The 16,670-nt window shown below is 36.9% G+C and overlaps 1 protein-coding gene and 1 long non-coding RNA gene across 2 annotated transcripts in view; one reads left to right on the top strand and one right to left on the bottom strand.

Moving 5' to 3' along the window:
- The window catches only part of TMEFF2 (transmembrane protein with EGF like and two follistatin like domains 2), a 255,536-nt gene that overhangs the window by 66,675 nt on the left and 172,191 nt on the right, over nucleotides 1-16,670 (bottom strand). The gene's annotated exons all lie outside the window — the stretch shown is intronic.
- Nucleotides 1-16,670, top strand: part of LOC131279167 (uncharacterized) — a 94,326-nt gene that overhangs the window by 69,422 nt on the left and 8,234 nt on the right. Inside the window, exon 2 of the long non-coding RNA XR_009186525.1 lies at nucleotides 9,597-9,765. This is a non-coding gene — a long non-coding RNA (uncharacterized lncRNA). The remainder of the gene's footprint in view (nucleotides 1-9,596; nucleotides 9,766-16,670) is intronic.

Here is a 16,670-nt window from a genome sequence, read left to right as displayed (position 1 = left end):
CAGGGAGACAAGTTGAAAAGCCATGTATCAATATAGAGAGGAAATGATAAGACCCAAGTTAAGTATCCGATTACACACACTTCTCAGCAGAATTCATCATAGATGACCATTCTTTTCTTTTTTTACTTTGGTGTCGACTTTTTTCTAATTTTCCTACCCTTTTCAGCCTGTTTCAAAGCTCAGTCTTTGAAATACTTCGTTTTTTCCCACCTCAGTAATTTGCACCTACGTTAACCAAGTAGGAAAGGCAGAAGCCTCAGAATCAGTGTGAATATTTCCTTTCTCTCACACTCATTCCAGCGTTTCATCAAGTCCACTTCTCACTTTCTTCACTGCTACCTAAGATGGACAAGCTTATATAAGGAGCAAGCCTCTAGCTTGTTGAAGGGGTGAGAACGGGGCTATGGGTGGTGCTAGTGGGATTTGTACCATTTGATTCTGAGAGGATGAGAAGTTCTATCACACTCTGTAAAAATGCCAGCCTTATCAGAGACATTTTTGTTCTATTCTTCAACAAACAAATATTCTTTCCAATTGGTAAGGCCATTTGAGATAGCCAGGAAAAATAAAATCATGTATAATTGTGTCAGACATTTTACTCAACCAAAAGTTACAGTGGTTAAACATTTTCCATTTGCTTTTAGCTTATCCTTACTACACTGAATTTCTTTTTACTCTTACACATTAAGATTCCATAAAGAACCTTCCTAAATGCAAACATTTCTCATTTATTCACATTCATCTTTAAGCATTTAATCTGGTGTAATTGTCTTTCTTTCCCTTGTTTTATTTTCCTCAATAATTACTCAAAAGGGGATTTGATTAACTTTGTCCTTCCTATTGAATTGCTACCAGTTTGGCAATGCCAGATGGCTATTGGAACAGTACTAGACCTAATTTCCCTCCTTTATCTCCCTTACGTCCTTTACCACCAAAATCCCCTGACAATATTTGGGTGAAACTTTGATCCAATACAGTTGCAGGTAAAACAAAAAGAATAATTGAATATCTAAACATTTAAAAGTGATGAATCTGGAAACCTCATGAACAAATGTCTATTTTTCTAAAAATTTAGACTAATCATATTTTTTGGGTCTATTTGCCATAATTTTTCAAGGTAGAAAATTGAACTTTGGTGCATTTATGATGTAACCTGTGTTTGTAAGGTCTTATTTTTCTAACTACTATAAGAGTAATATAATTACTCTCTGTTAAACATACACAGCTGCTTCTGTATGCTTGGTATTCACTTTAAAACAAATCATTCTTGGAAATACTTTTTCTGGAAGGAAAAAACTAATGACATAGTTATACTAAAATTTAGTTAAATTTATGTTATAAATAAAACAAAAGTAAATAGAAATCTGTAAGATTGGTATTTACTACTTATCATTATGCAGTTACTAATATAATCCCAAAATATTATGTTGAAAGAGTTCTTTTTTATATTATCACTGCCAACTATTCAATTTTAGTAAAAGAGAGTCAACCAAAGTGGATGATAGCATTTTTAAAAAACTTTTATTATTGAAAGTCTTAAAGCATAAAAGATGTTAATAAATTACTGAACACATCTTCTCTAGAATCATTGTTGAGAAAAATTAGGAATATGTTCACATAGGTAACTTACAGAGAATTTGCCTTTCATCTAACAGTGCCATCAAATGTATAAATAAATGGACATTCTGATATGACTTTAGCTAAACAATTTGAATAACAAAAATAAAAGCACAGTGTAAACCAGGAAATTAACCTTGACTTAATTTTGAACTTAAGGAAGGAAAAAAAAAATTCTGCCATAATGGGTGAACATTTAGAAAATATAAAGTTAGTATAAAAATAGCTTTGGAAATTTGCTTTTGAAATTGTTTCCTTCCTGTGAAATGACGATTGTAACACAAACAAGATAATGCTTTTTAAAATTTTGTCTATTTTTCTCTCTCTAAGGTTTTATGGTAGTTTGCATTGACTTTTTATGATGGTTAATCTATCTTAAGGTTTGAACATTTTTCTTTACTAAGAATAAAAGACATTGAGAAGTTGTTGGATGATGATTCAATAGAACAGACAAGGTTAGTCAAAAAATTAAAACAATGCAAAACCTATGCTCAAAATGATTAGAAAATTACATGGAGAATTTGTTTTGCATGATGACAATTATTTTAAAGGCCTTTAAGCTTCATACTATGAAGAAACATGGTATAATTATACTATTTTTGTTTGCTCATATAGAGAAAAATGTTCTCTTGGAAATGTGTCTGAGCACATATACACTAAAATAGTAGGTTTCAAACCAAGCTTCTAAGAAACTTTTATGTTGGGAGTACAACTAAGATGCTCTGCCCCTAAAATAATATAATAGCCTTTTTCTAATTCTCTGAGAAAAACAAATTTTCTGGATCCTATGTTTTTCTCCCCTCCTTTTCTCCCCTAGTTTTGTTAGTTCTTCTTCTATTTGTCTGCTGGCATATGCTACAAGTTGACAAAATGAATGAACAGAGAGCACACAAGCAAAGAGACAACCTTGTGTTAATTCTCAAATAAGTACTATGATCCATTACTTCTTACCTGTGGAGACCTGCATACATATAAAAATAATCTTATTCTACAAGTAAATTTTTTGCTAGTTCTTTCAATTCAATTAAAACATCACTTCATGGGAATCTGCAAAGAACATCATAATTTTCAGGTGCTCAAGCATGTAAACAAGACTGAGAACAACTGAATTAAAGGATAAATTTGTTTATTCATTTTCTTTCTTTCTTTTTTTTTAGTGTAAATTGTAACCCAGAGAATTTCAGCTATTTCAGAATTAGGGTCAAGTATGATCATATCTCATATGGTTTGGGCTTATGAATTTCTCTGAAATACCAAAGAAAATGCAAAGAATTTAGAAAATGCATTAGCCTAAGTTGTGTTGGAAAAGTTATTTTCCAAAAGCTTGATGGTAAGTGATACTATTAATGGCATCAGTGTAATCTACCTTGAGACCTTGAAGATGTTCTCTAGTTTGTGTTCCATTAAAAGTTTTTAATAAGAGTTCAACAAAAAGTAATAATAAAAAGCATTCCATTTCACCCTTGCTTCTCCTTAACAATTCAAAGTATCAATTATAGTATAACCTTCACTTGACTTGCAACCATCTAGTGCTCTCAACAACATACTGAATTGTGTGCTAACACTTTCAGGGCAAAATAAATGTCCTATTTAAGTTTTTAACTTTTGTACCATTTTAATGCGACCTTTCAAATGTGTGATACTCACTGTACTTTATCTTTTAAATAGTTTTTTATCCTGAGCATTTACATTCTTCTTTTTTGATCATTTGGAGCAGTTAAAAAACATTTTTAAAAGTTTAAGAATAGATATTCATCATGCACCTCTGAAAGACAATATTTCTCCAAACACAAGAGTTTTCTTTCTTTTTAAAATTATTCTGGCATTAGAACACTTACTTATTTAACTTCCTTTTATTTTACTAGTCATTTTCCTAGGAGGATGGCTAATAGGACTTTTAGAAGAAAGAAGTTAAAAGCAGGAAGTAAAAGCACTTTTGATTATTAAAGGTTCCAGAGGTCTCCACACCTTTAAAAAAGTTTAGGATTAAAATAAAGGGGGAGGGGGGAGGAGGGATATGGCAAGAGAAAGAGAAATGAAAGGATACAGAAAAAGTCCAAAGGATAAAAAAGCCATGCAAACATTTCTATTGTTCAGAAAATTATCATCTCCCTAAGTAGACTCAACAGTTTTTAGACTTCTCACTATCCTTGATTCTGCTGTTGATTGGTCAACAAATATACCATAAATCTTTTTTTCACATAGTGTTTTTCAGAGTCTGGTCCACAAGAAAATTAAATGAGGGCCTTCTGAGAGTCAGCCCAAATGTTTGCAGGGTCATGGAAGATGAGCTCCTTCCCTGGTGGCATGGTTAGCCTCAGTGCGAGCAATAATATAGGGGATGGGGGCTCCAGGCTGAGTAGATAGGATAGTTTGACTTGACAGCTAGAAATATTTTTGCTAGTTTACCTTATTATATAGAAAATGAAACTGAATTTGTAGTTTCTTTATGACCAGCATATAGATCCAACTATCTGGATCTTAGTGAGATGCCCTTCTATACAGTTCCCAAGTGACATCCCAAGAAAGACCTAAGCCTTAGTATTAATCAAATAAAAGCAGATATTACAAACAAAGATCATGTAAAGTTTGATTTATGCTCTATTTCTTTTTTTGTTGAGTTTAGAAAGAGAAGATTTAATTAGTGGTAGATATATCTTGCCTATATATGACATTAATTTAGATTAACAGGAAAGGAAACTACTATTCTTTTTCATAAACTTCAAGATGTTGGGAATTTTGGTTGGTTTATTGCCTTGCTTATTCCTATTTGAATAAGTGCAGATTTATTCAATAGTTTGTCAATATGAAAATTGTGTAAACTGTGATATCTTCTATGCCTTGTCCCTTTGGTAACATATTATTTTTCCACACCCACAGTTGAGTGGCATCTGATGGATATAGCTCCTAGCTAAATGCCCAATATCTGGATTTTAATCCAACATAAGTGGCGTTTCCTCTCTGATCTTCTGAATAGATTGACACAACCATCCACAATCATGGATATATTCAGCATCCACAACTCTCTCTATACTTCCTGCAATTTCTGCATGTAGGATTTGTTCCTGTGGGAACTACATCAAACCCAGGTACTTCACAATTCCTGCTTAATTACATTCCAGTAACTGTAGTTCCTGCCTGCACTTTGAGAGAGAGGTGGTATTTGGAGAGAGGAGAGAAGAAAGGTAGGTGCCTTTCTTCAAAAGCAATGTTAATCTATATAAGAAAGGCTGCCTAGCTTTCTGATTAGTTTGTCCTTACAATGCAGTGGGCAGTATTTCTGCAGACAAAGAATTGGTGGATGTTAACTGTGTTTTAGAATCCAGTTCTATTTGTTTTGTCATTAGTAAAATACCTCCAGGTTTTGGTATTGTGTTGATTATAATGCTTACATTTTTGATGGTGGCAGTGTTTTATTTTAAAAATCTATCTATCCACCTACTTATCTACGTATCTAATGTATGAGACTACCTAGCCTTTCTAGTTGTTTTTTCAGTTGTGAGATGTTTCATTTGGTCTGCTCGCCAGATCCAATATAAAAGTGGGATACCTTTCCTCCCACCTCCTGTCTTAGGTGGCTGCTAAAGCAAATACCATTCAGTGAGTTGGCTTAAATGATAGGAATTTATTGTCGTACAGTTTCGAGGCTAGGAAAAGTCCAAAATCATGGTGTCATCAAGGTGATGTTTTCTCCCCTGAGACTGTGGGTTCTGGGGTGGACTGCTAGTGACCCTTGGTCTTTGGCTTTTCTGTCCCATGGCAATGTACATGGTGGACTCTCCTGGCTTCTCTCTTCTTCCAGGTTCCACCGCCTTTCAGTGTCTGACTCTTCCCTGTGGCTATCCTTGTGTCTGAATTTCATTCTGCTTATAAAGGACTCCAGTAATAGGATTAAGACCCATCCTAATTCAGTTGGGCCACACCTTAACTGAAGTAACCTCAACAAAAGATTCTTTTTACAATGGGTTCACACCCACAGGAATGGGTTAAAATTAAGAACATGTTTTTCTGGTGGTACATAGCTCTAAGCCACGATAGCACTTTTTTAACTCACATTTTAGTGGATGTTTCTATTAGTCTTAGATGACCAGAATTTGGGATAGACCATATTTGTTGGAAGAAAGGTTAGCAACTCTCATTGATTAAAGATAGTCACAAGTTTCAAAGTGATTAAAAGGTAGGTTAAAGAAAGATTAACACTAAATAGTTTTCCCTCTGAAGCATTGTGAAAAGACACTAGCTAGGGGAGAGCTCTGGGAAGAATGCTTGACCAGCTCATAGATGTACTTTGCAACTCTCAGAATCTCTTTTTCATGTATTTAATACCGCTAAAGCACAATACTCTCATATTTCTTTATTCACGTTATACTTTTGAAAGTATTTCCCATGCATGAAGGTGTTCCATAATTGATTTATTCTAAATACAGAAATGGAATTATATTTTATGTATATTTCCTGCCTTTCATTTTACTACAAGCTGCATTAAGTCAACACCAACTGTATTAAGCCAATATATATATTTTTTTCAATTTAAATATACTGTAAGATTGGAGTCTGTAAGAAATTCAGGAGCTTCCATCAGTTTATTTTTTTTCAAGTATTGCGGGGTCTTACCTTTTCATGTGTGAAATCAAAGAGAAGCTGTGAAATTTATCAAATTAAGTGGAGTACTTCCTTCTGTTGGTGTCATACACCACAGAGCAATGTCAGGCATGTGGAGAACATGGAATTGGTAGTTCTTGAATGGAATTTTTAAGCAGTTATTCAACAGCACATTTTCAAAATTTGCATTAGAATTTATCCATTGTAAATATGCATAGCAGAACGCATTTTCTAATATTGTAAAATAACTTAAAAAATATTCTCAAAGCATATGGTCAGTGTTTCATGAGAGGTTTTCCATGTTAAGGGATCAATAAGATATCAAAGTTTTACATTTTTAAGCACTTCTTTGGAGTCTAATCTCAGCTCTATTTATCAGTTGTCCTATGGTTTCCACAAAAATACTTAAAATTCAATGTCTTCTTCAATGTCAGTGACCACCGAGAGGTTGTAACACGAAAGTAAACACAGACTGGACTCTGAGAAGAATAACGTTGCCATCTCCTTACACTGCAGAGCCTCCTAAATTAAGTTCCTTACATGGATAATTTCCTATAACCACAGGGGGCCAGAGCTGGCTGGTTGACTGGGAGAAAATTAATTAGAAGTAGAAAAGCCTGAGAATAGAGGAAATGAATGAAGTATACTATTGCCTAATGTAAAGGAAATAGACTAATGCCTTGATGAAGGTTGGTGATCAGAAGTTTACTCACTCAGGACTAAATAATTGATCTGGAGGAGAAGCTTTAGCAGTTAGTGAGAAATCCAGACTTGGCGCTCTATCGAGTGTTGTGTTGGTGACTGAAAGAGTGCCTGCGGTTGTTTTGCTTGAATGCTGTCCACTTCTCTAGGACCGTTAATGGTGTGTTCAATTTCATTTTAAAGCATTTCTACTGAGCTTATGAATTATTGATCAAGGCATGGTGAGGGATGGGCCTACAACCAAGTGTGAAGTTGCTGGTTAACTTGGTTCTGGGTAAGGTTTTGCTATGGAAGCAATTCAGCCCACAGGAAAGACTTCCACTCTGATCTAGGATTGCTATTGAAAAGAAAAACTGTCTGGATGGGGAGACATAGTTGAAAACGGCGCAGTTTAAATCCGAGAAGTTTTAGTGAAACTCTCACTCAGTAATCAATTATAAAAGAGAGAAATGTTTTTCCTGTGCAAACAAAAGCAAACTCTCTGCTTCAACTTACTGTCATTGGGTACAACATTCACTACTTGTGCTTTCTCTGGGAAAAGACATGTAGATGTGCTACAATAGTAGAAAAATCTGTCTGGAAGCAATACACTGATATTTGGCATAGGCTTTTTCAAATTGGCAAGTTTTAGAATTTCATAAACAGATTCTTAGTGTTTCCTTCCTACCTAGGAGTGGTACCAAGTCCCAAATGAAGCAGGATATGGGATGGGTGCTGGCTTGAAGGAGTGTGATGCAAGTGGGGGAAATGGAATATCTAAATGCAATGCACCAGTGCAGCACGAATGTTTTTGCAGCTTTGTACAAAGTGAAAAATACATACTTGCCTGAGCTATTTAACCAACACATTTATTTCTAAATTGCAGAGTTGAATTCTTGCTTGGTTTTTCATACATTCTTACATAAAACATGATAAAAAGCACAATGCATTTATTGCTAAAGTGTTGTTAAGAAAATTGTAAAGATAGAAGTACAATTCAGTGTTTGTGAACTTCTGCCCCCAACCCTTCCCAAAGCCCCGGCGTCGCTCTCAATTTTGTTCAGTTCAGAGTATCATAAACCTGAAACAATAAATGTCATTCCTCTCTTGATCACACATTAGCCCAATAGGCTTTTTATTGCAGCTAAATAGGCCACCATGAGGGCACCAGGCACTTTGCTGTCAGAATTTCCCTAGAGTCACCGGTTTGGGTACAGAGTGCTTTGTTTTATTTGTGCCTGGGAGGTGGAGGGAAAGCTGAAGTGTAAAGACAAAGGTGAAGAAGGAAGCATAATCTTACAGTGGCTCAGTATGGGTACTTTCCTGCTATAATAGATGACTATGTGTCAATGCACATTAATATTTGATGTGCATCATCATATTATCCTTTATATGCACTTTCACAATATTGTGAAGCAGCAAGGTTGCTCTAGACAAGGACTTATATGACCAAGTGCAGTGGCTTTTACTTGGTGAAATTAGCACACATCCTGTCCTTACAATGTCAAAAAGGATGCTTCTGTTTATATTAAATAAACAGGCAGAGGATGGGCCTGGCCTTTTAAAAAACACTCTATTATCTTGAGTGCATATACAAGGCTGACAAAATAGTTTTTTTTTTTTTTTTTTAAATGGCACACTGATGCATTTTGTATTCTGCTCCTTGGAAACAAAGACTTAGCTTCTGTCATTATAAAAGACCCTTGAAACAGATCTGGAAGTGAAAGCTCATGCATTGTGGTATAGACCAATGAAGAAAACTGAAGAAAATGCTTAGATCTACAAAGGCTTGTTCTCATTTCTATTTTCTTTTTCTGAAACTGAATATAAGCAACTGAGAAGCATTATTTGCTCACACAATGCCTGACCACATGTGCAAACCATTAAAAAGGCATAGCTCCCTTGCCATTTGACACAGTCCAAAATAAAAAAGTAAATGCCAATGGAACAGTTTCTCCAGATACACTCCGGCTGTCCCTTGTATCATTAATTCTCTTCTCAAGTATAATAATTCACTCATGACATTGATCTAAATATGATTTTTTTAGTGGTCAGCAAGAAGCCATGTCTAGTGGGAGTACAGTTCATGGTGGAGGACATGTGGCTTGTGAATAGCTAAGTATCTGAAATGAATAAGGCCATTAGTCTTAAGGTCTGGTAACATTCGAGGAAATTATTAACGTCAATTTCTCATTTTGATTTTCTGTCACAGAAACTGCTCACCAGAATTTAAATCAATCTCCAACGGCATTCATTCATCCATTCATTCACTCATTCCACAAGCATGTATTCAGTGCCTGATATGTGTTGTGTTTTACATATGGCAAAGGAGTGCCAAGAAATTATCTTTTTCTTGAGGAAGTCATCATGTAGTACACTCTACAAGACAATATACACACAAGTAACTAAAAAGTACAAGGGAGAAAGGAGCAAGCCAGAAGGTAAAAATTATATTGGATGTGGTAGGTAGCACCTAAAATGATCCTCAATGGTATTCATGCCTTTGTCTGATCCTTTTCCCTTGTGCATGTGCTGGACCTAGTAACTCTCTTTTAATACAAGAAATGGCTTCAGGGGACTGTTTCCTGTACAGTCACATAGGGCCTTGCATTCAGAAGGGCCCTGTGCTCCACTTAATGCTTTCCTGATGTGGATGAAATTCTTAATTATTTTACCTTTGAATTTGTGTTTTGTAGGGGAAGTCTAATGGAACAATGCAATATGCACATGAGCAGAAGAGATAAGTTCAATATGCATGCCTGCAGTGTTTTCCTGCCATGCCATCATGCATGGTGTCCTGGATGCCTCGTGAGTATACAACTCCAGTGGTGCATTCTGAAGTTGAGAGACTCAAGAGAGTATAAGGTAAGAGTGTTATTCCTATCACTAAATGAGGACCCTGACAGTCCAGAGAAGATACACTTCCCATTCAAACCAGAACTTGCTTGCATAGAAAGAAGGCAAAGGCATTCTAAGAGATACCAATGAACCCCACCACATTTTTTGTGTGTTCCTTCCCTGGTGTAGCCAATCACTTTTGCTGAAAATTATGACATAGAAGGAAAGAGTAAGATAGGGTCATGTGTAGTTCCTTTCCCTTTCAGTCCTTCCTTACCACTAAGTTGAAGCTAGAGAGCAGTGGTAGAATGTGATTATCAAGAAGTGAAACGTGAGGCTGGTGCAGGGCCTGAAGGCGGGGCGCTCTCCACCAGGCCGACTACCTCAACCTGATGCCTTGAGAGGGGCTGCGGGGCCTTGGAAGCCAGGGATGGCGGCCGGGAAGCCAGAAGTGAGGGTTCGGAGGAGACAGAGCCTGGTCTGAACGGCTTTGCTGGGAATCTGGGGCTGATGGTTGGGATTTGGCTGGGTCCAGACATAATTAAGACCTTAGGAACCACGGTGGGCTGCCACTACTTGGGCGCTTCTTCCCTGATTGGCCTACCAAGTAGTTTGGAAGGTGGCGGCGGGGGGGGGGGGTCTTCTTTTCCTGGATAGTGTGTGCTTATGTAACCCTCTTGGCTCTGAGGTAGCCAGAGATCCGTCCTGTAGCAATGCTTAGAGAAGCAGAGTGAGAAAGTCCCTCCACTCCCCACACACATAAGCCAAGGCCTTTGGGATGATTGGGTTTTGGTGTTGGCCTGCTGGCTAGGACTTCCTGGGAAATTGCTGAGCCAGCTTTGCAAGGTTTACCTCTCAGCCGCTGTATGGGCACTGTTTCAGTCTGTAAGTTCATAATTATGTATTTAGACAAGTCTAACTCCTTCAATAAGGGGGCTACTTATTGCATGAGTGAAGAAACTGAGTTCCCCTTTCCTCAGCACACACAGCTATAAAGTGGGGTTGGCCCTTTAAGGCACACAGATGTATCAGATGTAGGAATTAGAGATGACTTTAATGCCAGCCTCCTTCACCCCGTCCCCACTTGGGATAGTAAAAGGTAGCATGGCTGGGATGTGAGTTCCATCTCCCTCTGCTCTCCCCCAGTGGTATCCTTGAGCAGAGGTCCTGATAGCCTTATAGCTGGTAAATGGAAGGAGAAGATGGTCAGATAATTCAACCTCTGGAGAAAATTTCTCATCAAAACCTTATTGAGGTTAAAAGTGAGTTAAAAAAAGATGAAATTATTGTTTATCTTTTGAACTAGAGCAGTAAAGTGTGGGGGGGAGGGGAAGCCCTTTAAGAAAAGTTGATTTAGTTTTGTGTGGCAATATCCACTGTTCTGGTAAGAACAAAATACGTATGCCTGTATGAGGTACAAAATAAAAATTATATAACTTCGGTGATTTTATGTACAAATTATATACACTTAGATTTGCATTTAAGCTTGGCACTGTACAATATAAAAATGAATGTTAAAATTCAAGCTAATAATTTAAAATTATAATCTTCCTCTACTCAGAATGACATAGTAAATAAAAGCATCATGACAAGAAAGAGAGACCAAGGGAAGAAAAGAAAAGTTTATGTTTTAGTGCCTTTAACAAAACTTTTTTCCTGCCTTTTGAAGGGGCTCCACATTTTCATTTTATTCTGGGGCCCCACAAATTATGTAGTAGGGCATGGTGATGCTGTTTTAGTTCCAAGATTAGGTTATAAAAATACTTTGACTTCCACCTCTCTCTCTTTCCCCCTCCCTCCCTCTCTGACTTCTTTCTTTGGGGTAGATGCCATTTTGTGAGAAGATCTCTGGAGAGGTCATGTGACAAAAACCTGCTGTCTGTAGCCAATAGCCAAGAAGGACCTGAGTCCTGCCAGTAGCCATGTGGGTGATCTTGGAAGCAGATCTTCCCCCACTTGAGTCTTAAGATGACTGCAACCCTGGCTGACATCTTGACTGCAGACTTGACAGGGACCCTGAATCAGAAGCATACAGCTAAGCAGTAGACACTTCGGCATACCCAGAAGCATATAGCTCAGCTGCACCTAGATTTCTGATGCACAGAGACTGTGAGATAAAATATTGTTGTTTTAAGCTGCTAAATTTTGGAGGTAATTTGTTATGCAGCAATAGACAAATAATGCACTGGGGTTCAGGAGAATAAAAGCTTACATCCAAAGACTAAGGGAAATCTGTTGACCTAAATCTTATAGGATAAGTATTTAGGCTTGGAGGAAATGGTATTGCAGGTAGGAGAGACAGTATAGTCTAAGCTAGGGGCAATAGTTCTCAAACCTTTGACCTCAGGGTACCTTTATAGTCTTAAAAAATTATTGAGGATCCCAATGGGATTTATTTATGCACATTATATCTTTTGACACTTATTATAGTAGAAACTAAAACTGAGACATTGAAAAATTTGTATTTAATTCATTTAAAAATGACAAACCCATTATATGTTAACATATTTTTGTAAATAGATAAATATATTTTCCAAAAATAAATTTATTGAGGAGAATGGCATTGTGTACATTTTTGAAAATTCCTTCAATGTCTGTCTGGATTAACAGGAGAGAGCTGGATTCTAATATCTGCTTCTGCATTGAATCTGTTGAGTAACACATATTACACAGCCTTTTGAAAATTCCACTCTCCATTTGTGAGAGCATGAGAATGAAGAAGCAAATCATTTTTTAGTCTTGGGACACACATTGAGAAGAAGTGATCTAAGGCACAGAGGAGAGCAAGTTCAGAGCACATATTCCTAAAGCATGCGGCAGAAGGGAAAAATAATATAGATCTCAGGCTTGCATAACATACACAATCATTTTTTAATGTAGAAGAGTTGGCTGACATTATTGGTTGTCCATCAAGAAGTGATTCCTGCTTCCCTTCTCCCTTGCTAAAGAATCCTTAGTTCTGTTTTGGTATTGGAAGCTCACGATTTGAGGAGGCAAGATTGATTAGTCTTCCCCTTACAGACATTTGAGAGAACCACCATGATTAAAAGAAGTCTCCCATTGCAGGTGATGATGTAAGTGTGTAAGTTTGCATTGAAGTGTAGAAACTCCTTTCTGCCTTTGGATGTTGTTCTGTATGAGTGTGATGCACAAGCTTGCTGTGGTCATGCTGTTTCAATGATTATATGGTCAAAGGAATGTGAGTGAGTTGACCAAGAGCCTGGATATTGTTAAGTCATTGAATCAATAGCTCAAGGACGCACCTGACCCCTCTTTGTGTTTAACTTATTTTGATTCAGAGACTCAATGACAGTTTTTAAACTGAACTGATAGGCCCATTAATGTCTTTGAAGATTGAACAGACTGCCCTGGAATGGGCAGTCAGGCATCAGACAGGCAGTTATTAGACGAGTCCAGGTAAAAGTAATGTGGGTGGGAACTACACTGGTATCCATATTAGAATGTAAGTGAAAGAATCATGAAGGTAAAACTTGTACAACTTGGCAATCGAAGCCTCAGGTTTAGATGGATGTATAGTAATTGGCAGTGAACCTACAAAAGTAGCATCAGATATTTTCTGAGTACCAGGGATTGTTCTAAATTTTTTATATGCATTTTAGCATTTTACTCTGATAAAAATATCCAATGGGAGTTTCTTCTCCCATCATTCAGGTACAGAAACTGAGGGTTGGAAAGGTTAGGTAACTTAACTAAGATCACAAAGCTGGTAAATGAGAGAGTTGGGTCTTTACAAAGAACACCAGACTAGCTCCTGTGTAAAGTCTTTAACAGAGATTTTATGTAATGGATGTGATTTTAAATTGTGTCCAGCCATGATATTTAGCTGTCAGGGAAAAATATCCAGCGTCTTTCTTGCTTTTAGATTTTATAAGAGGTAAAAGTGACCATTTTTAATTTCTTTCCTAAGCAGCTATGCAAAATACCTTAAGTATATGAGAGGCCACCAACATTAAGAGGATATTCTTCCTTTGTTAATTTAAAAGAGGAGAACACTTTCTGACTTTGAAGTCAGAAGATCATTCAGATAACTGTAGATGCTTGTAAACATCTCCTTTAAGGTCTGAACAAAGCAAGAGAAAAGATTGATCTAAGAACAGCAACAAAATCTTTAACAGTTAAAAATAAAATGAATTGACTTATTGAAAAAGCAAAGCACCTTTAGCCCCATTGGTTTTCTACTTGGGACCATAGTAAAGTCACCTGGGGGAGCTTATAAAATATATAATGCCAGCAGTATAATAAAGATCACACTTTCCTTCAAGTAATATGTTTGCTGTAAGTTAAAATTACGTGACCTGGAAGGTCGGTCCTGACATCTTTCCTCATAATGGCTCAGAGATGCTCTTCACAAAGAAAACGACCGCACACTTATTTCATCTGAAATGGACTGAGCCCAAGGATGGTTTTCCTTCTATGAAAACGCAGGTGATTAGTGAAGATAAGGACTCTTTTGGTTTTGCAACACATTTTTGCATTTCATTCATGGACACGAGGTGGAAAACAAGATGAAAATGATTCTTTTATAGGGCATTCAATTAAAAAATGTCATGACTTTTCCATTAGTTTGCATAAATCCTAGAAATGAGTTTCAATGAGAGTGTGCTATTATGCTGAGGAAAAGATGGAAGTGCATAACCTTGGGCAGATCGTTTAACTTCTCTCTGCTTTACATTTACAAGCAATAATACAAAGAGACAGGATTATATGATCTCCAAGGTCCCATCCAGTCAGATTTAACACACTATGATTATTTGAGAGGCAATTTAGTGTAGTAGTAAGGAGCCTGGGCTCTGGGACCACACCGCCTACATTCAGGTCCTGGCTCTCTCCATTTATTAGCCATATGATATGGAGCAAGGTACTTAACCCTATAAACCTCAGTTTCTTCATCTGCAAAGTGAGGGTAGTAAAGCTTCATAGGGTCCTTTTGAGGAATAAACAAAATGATCTTTGTAAAATATTTAGTATTGGATTTAGCACATAGTAAGGATTCATTTATTATTAACATTTGCAATCTGGAATTACATGGCAAATAAAAAAATATTTTTTTTCCTCTAACAACAAAAAGGGAACTTTCCTAATAATTCAGGATAGTATGATTTTATTGGTTTAAGCTCTAAATTTTAACCTATTTAGCACCTGTTCTATTATTCAAAGTGTAAAAATTTAAGTCTTAGCATTAATTTTATTTATACAATTCCAAACAATTGGTTTGATTATTTTCAAACCCACTCCTCACCCCAAGCAGAATAAATTCTAACATTCAAGGCCTATTTAACTGCATGCATTGGAGACTAATGAAGAATTTCTGCGATAAGCTAGGACACTGTATTAGTCAGCCAAAGGGGTGCTGATGCAAAATACCAGAAATTGATTGGTTTTTGTAAAGGGTATTTATTTGGGGTAGGAGCTTACAGATACCATGCCATAAAGCATAAGTTACTTCCCTCACCAAAGTCTATTTTCACTTGTTGGAGACGGCTGCCAGGGTTCAGACTTCCTGGGTTCCTCTGGGCTCAGCTCCTCTGTTTTCTCCACAAGGTCAGCTGTAGACTATGAGGCTTTCTAGGCTTTGCCTCTCTACACAAGGTTAGCTATAGATGATCAAGCAAATGGCTCTCTCTCTCCCTAGGGCTCCAGCTTAAGACCAACATCAAACTCCAACATTAAGAACCTTTAACTCTGTCCTTTGCCATGCCTTTTATCCATGAGTCCCCACCCTACTGGCACAAGAGGTTTACATAATTACTTCATCAAGTAAAGCTATGAATCCAGTATAATCTAATATGCCCAGAGGAAAAGATTAGTTTACAAACATAATCCAATATTTCTTTTTAGAATTCATCAATAATATCAAACTGCTACAGACACCATCATATAGGTCACCAAAAATGAGAGAATAAACGACATTCCTCCAAATTACAACTGAAACAATAAATAATTATGGTATAGACAAGGAAAAACACTTTGGAGACATAATTTTTTAAGTGAGAAATTCAAAACTGAGGTTAATGATACTAAGTTTTTATCTATCTACCGAACTACCTACAATAGGTGTTCATATTCTTTTAACATAGATGAGAACATTGAGACGCAGGAGGGTTAATGAACTTACCTGATGCCACACAGAGGTAAGTGGCAGTACAAAGATTTACACACAGGTACTACGAGTTTAGCATCTGAGTTCTTAACACTCTTTCCAGCACAAAAGTCCTTTATTCACATTTTTAGTTTTTGTTTTACACAAAACTTGTGCTCTTTCATGACTTTACACTGCCTCATTACATAAATCCTTCCTTCCTTCCTTCCTTCCTTCCTTCCTTCCTTCCTTCCTTCCTTCCTTCCTTCCTTCCTTCCTTCCTTCCTTTCTTCCTCCCTCCCTCCCCCTCCCTCCCTCCCTCCCTCCCTCCCTCCCTCCCTCCCTCCCTCCCTCCCTCCCTCCCTCCCTTCCTTCCTTCCTTCCTTCCTTCCTTCCTTCCTTCCTTCCTTCCTTCCTTCCTTCCTTCCTTCCTTCCTTCCTTCCTTCCTTCCTATATTCCTTCCTTTCAAGTATTCTTTCTCTATTAGAATATGATGAAGGACTTGAATCTGTGGTTCATAGTTAGTGAATCAAGTCAGGTGGATTCCTTAGACTTAAGACTTTGACATAGCATGATCACCACACACCTGTGATTTGGTACAACACCATCTCAAATTGAACATATGATATTACCTTTATATTTATAAAGCCCATTAAATCTCACAGAAAATACATCATCAATGATTTAGTGAGCATCTATGAGAGTGAGACCCTTTTATTTAGGCAGCAAGAATTCTCTTCTAGGGAGAAAAATTCCCTAACAGAATGGGTTTCACTAGTTTGTTCTTTTTTAAAAATTTTGCTTTTGTAAAAACTGGATTTTGTTTTAATG

Source organism: Dasypus novemcinctus, chromosome 7 (assembly GCF_030445035.2).
Source record: "Dasypus novemcinctus isolate mDasNov1 chromosome 7, mDasNov1.1.hap2, whole genome shotgun sequence".
Lineage (NCBI taxonomy): Eukaryota > Metazoa > Chordata > Mammalia > Cingulata > Dasypodidae > Dasypus > Dasypus novemcinctus.
Note: the sequence above shows the minus strand (reverse complement) of the source record. Positions and strands in the feature narration are given on the sequence as shown.